This window comes from Sciurus vulgaris (assembly GCF_902686455.1).
Source record: "Sciurus vulgaris genome assembly, contig: HiC_scaffold_138_arrow_ctg1, whole genome shotgun sequence".
NCBI lineage: Eukaryota > Metazoa > Chordata > Mammalia > Rodentia > Sciuridae > Sciurus > Sciurus vulgaris.
In genome coordinates this window covers 1828158-1832131 of record NW_027632915.1, presented here as the reverse complement: position 1 = coordinate 1832131, position 3974 = coordinate 1828158, and the positions used below count along the sequence as shown (strand labels likewise).

Genomic DNA, 3974 nt, shown 5'->3' with positions numbered 1-3974 from the left:
TTGTTAATCATGAAAGAAAATTAATCTTGGAAATATAAGAGCAAATATCCTAGCAGATATTAAAACATGCCTCAGGTAATGTATGGGTTCCATGGAAATGGGAAGGAGACAGAGTCCCAGTGGAGGAGAAATGGGAAGTGTGGTATGCAGGGTCCTTGTGGAGGGCAAAAAAATGCAGAGGCGCTACAGGCAGAAGGAAGGAGAAGGGTTGGGCAGTAGGGCAAAGGGACATAATATTCAACAGTCTGGAGATGAACTGAGGCAACTGTGAGGATGTTTCTAAAACTAATCCCAGGCTGCCTTGCACTCAAGAAATGCACCCCTCCAGCCATCCTTCAATCTCCTTTTTTCTCCTTACCTGTTTAATATCAGGATAAAGTAAAATTCTCAGAAACCTGTGAGACAAAGCCAGGCTAGTGGTTGGAGTGCTGCAGGGGACGCTCGTCACCAGTGTGGGCATGCTAGAGGAGATGTTTCCCTCCACCTCAGAGTTGGCACTCAAAGAGCAAAGGTTGGAGTGAACATTGCTTAATCTTTGTCAATGGCACATCACCTGAAAATCATCTTTTTCTAAACCTTGTGGTGGTGCTAGAGGAAAGGAGCACTGAGTGAACCCCCACAGTATTTTATTTCTCAATTTTGAGGCCCCTACACAGAAGAAAGTGAAGTAAGTAGATCATAGAAGGATCCTTGTCCTCTGTTCAGTTGAAGTTGTATTCAGGTTGACCAGCTGTCAAAACATCACATGTAACCCCAACAAATTGGAAAAGAAATGCTTGTCTACCAACACACCAATGAAAGACAGAGAGTAAGAACAAAGATCAAATGGTAGAATCTACCATGTAATTTCATAGGCAAGAAAATAAAGACACAAAGTATGAATAAAAACACAGAACCCAAAATATAGCCCAATGTTCACAAAACTTCCTAAATAAAATTGTGACAGTTTTTGTGTCAAACTATTTCAACATTTTGAATGTTTAAAACTAAATCATCAAAGACATGGCAAGACTTGCAATTTGCATGGAACGATTGGTTAGCAATGAGGACCTGAATGCCCAGGACCCCATGTGACATGCAAAAGCATCTATGCAGGGCACTCCAAAGGGGTGCTCACCTGGGGCTAGAGTGCCACCTGCCTGAGAACACTGGCTAGAAAACATTTGCTGTTTGACCTGTGCAAGAGGTTGGCTAGTGCTAATGCACTTGCTAGCTTTATTATGACTTCTTCATGATGCTTGCACAGTCTGGTTAGCCAACTGAGAACTCCAGACTACCAGAATGACACTAAGCATATTTCAGAACCAAGATCATATCTTCTGGAAACACACTGTGTCACTGGTCAAATGAGCAGGGATGCCCTTGGTCCCCTAGTATTTCCTAAACACATCCCTTCTCTTATTCTCTGGGAGGAAGCACATCTCCCCAGAATGGTCCTCAAAGCTGAGGCCACCTCTTTATTCCTCAAGCTGTAGATGAGGGGGTTGAGCATGGGGTTGAGGATGGTGTAGAAGGCAGATACAACCTTGTTTTTCTCTGGCATACAGGGCAGAATATTAGTGTAGAAGGCAGCTCCATAGAACATGGTCACCAACATGATGTGGGAGGGGCAAGTAGTGAAGACTTTGCCCTCCACAGAGTTCATGTGGTAGATGGTGATGAGGATGTGTGCATGTAAGACACAGAGGTGAATGAAATGGGGATAAGCAGCATCAGCATGCAGCAAGCATACATCAGGTTCTCATAGAGTGATATGTTTATGCAGGACAACTTCAGCACTGCAGAGATCTCATAGAAAAATTGATCGATCTCTTGGGACCTACAGTAGGGGAAACTCATGGTCACAGGTATCAATATGAATCCATTCAAGGAGCCTCCAACCCAGGAGCCCAGAATCATGATCAAGCAAATCCTGCAGTTTTTGAGGAGATGGTACCACAGAGGACTGTGCTCAGCCACATACCAGTCATAGGCCATAAGGCCCAGCCGAAAGAACTCCTCTCCAATCAGGGTTAGGTAGAGGAAGATTTGAAGTGCACATCCCAGAAAGTAAATGGTCTTTCCTTGAACAGCAGGTCTTCGAGCATCTTGGGAACAGTGACAGATGGAGACGGTGTACATGTTGCAGAAATGGTTCAGCAAGAAGTACATAGGTGTGTGGAGTGGGAGTCCACATGGATGAGTAGAACCATGACCATGTTGGCTATGATGACCACCATGAAGATGAAGAACATACTGCAAAGATAAGCCCAGGGAGTGCTGGACATGTGATGAGGTCCAGGAGGAGGAAGTCAGTGGAGTTCTGGAAATGGGCTCCATGTCCAGGTCACATGGTAGCCCCTGGGCTGTGAGACAGAAAGTTGGTGGTTTAACTGGTTGTCCAATAATTACTCAGCACAAATAGCAGGCTTAACCCAAGCACCTTCCATCAGAGTTGGGGGAAGTGCTTCCTTAGGGATAAAAGCAGGTGGACTGCCCACCCAGGTGTGCTTGCTGGCCAGACATAGATGGCAGTGCACCTTCTGCAGAAGTGATTGCCTAGCTGCTTCCTGGCACATCGGATTCCTTGTGCCTCCCCAATATTTCTAACACCAACACCTGGAGTTGCTGGCACAGAGGGGAGAAGGCCAAGCAGATGGTGCCAGCGACAGCCCCTGGGAGCCCAGACTTACTTCACTGACCTTGGCTTGTCCTGCTTTTCAGCAAACATCTACCCACTTGGATATAAAAGAAAAATGCAGGCTTATGTCCATAGTAAAAAATCTGAAAGGTACAAGAGGGAAATAATATTCCTCAGAATTGCACCCACCATGGCCAGGCACACTTCTGCCCCTTCTCTGCCTGGGCAGACAGGGTCGGGAGGAAGGAGCCAGGAGAGGCAGAGGAAGAACCTGGATGTGGCGTAGGCCCTGTGGTCATTGCCAGGGTTGCTGGTGCTGCTGTGCTCGATGCTTTTTTTATGTGGTTCCCATGGCTTTTCACGTGCTGCAAGGTAGTTGCTCACTCCTGTGGCCAGGAGAGTGCCCTGGGCATTTTTCCTGGTCTGCATGTTTTAAAATGAACATTTAGGCTGCTTCCGATCTTTAATGACTGCTAATAATTCTGTGAACACAGTCCTCTGTGAATCCTGTGTGTTCTTGGTCCTCACACAGCATAACCCAGACGAGTAATTATGTCATCAAGAGGCAGCACGTGTTCATCCAGAAGACACTCAGGCCTTTGCTCCTGCTGATGGAGGTTGGATCTGTTCTTCCTTCCTGGCACGGGGTGGCCAGTTTGGGTTTCTTCCAGCTTAGCAGACAATAAATGACGTCTTACTTCAGCGAGGGTTTCACTGACCCCATAGGGCTGCATGACTCTCTGCCCCCCTGCCTCCTTGTGGTGCTCTGTGAACCGGGTCATGGCTGACATGTGTGTTGGGGCTTTTTCTTCTGGACTGCCACTATAATAACTTGCATATACTTTCAGGTGACACAGGGAAAAAAAGGTTTTAATCAACTCTATCAAACCAACTATGGGTACTTCAGTGTTCAGTCCACACTATCAGAAGCCTCTGCTGGCTCTCTCCTGAGCTTAGTATATGATTTGATCGATCATGTTTTATCTATTCATCCACTGGAGCTTATGTGCAGCATATAGAGTGAGGTCATTAACTGATTTCCTTCACAAAGTTACCCACCTGCCTGGCATCCTGAGCAGGGGTGATCATGTGCCCGCACTACACCCTCCTCCAATTGGGGCGGTCTCTCTTCTGGTCTGTTGATATGTCTCCCTTATAGCAACACAGAACTCTTAAATATGGCAGCTGTATAATGTGTTTGAGTATTTGCTGTTGAAGAAATTCAATGGGTTTTTATGAGTTTCTTGGTATTTTTACTACCAGTTATTAGATATAAAATGTATAACTTTATCAAGTTCCAAGAAAAGCCCCACTGGAACTCTAAAGGAATGACTTTGGGTCTCCTTGGTGAATT

The 3974-nt window shown here is 45.8% G+C and overlaps 1 pseudogene across 1 annotated transcript; it reads right to left on the bottom strand.

Moving 5' to 3' along the window:
* Window positions 1-1342: 1342 nt before the first annotated feature.
* Window positions 1343-3402, bottom strand: LOC306652186 (olfactory receptor 2T2-like; annotated as a pseudogene). Its single transcript has 2 exons — window positions 3319-3402; window positions 1343-2302 (listed from the first exon to the last, which is right to left on the bottom strand). The product of its transcript is annotated as an olfactory receptor 2T2-like (transcript).
* Between the last annotated feature and the right edge of the window lie 572 nt (window positions 3403-3974).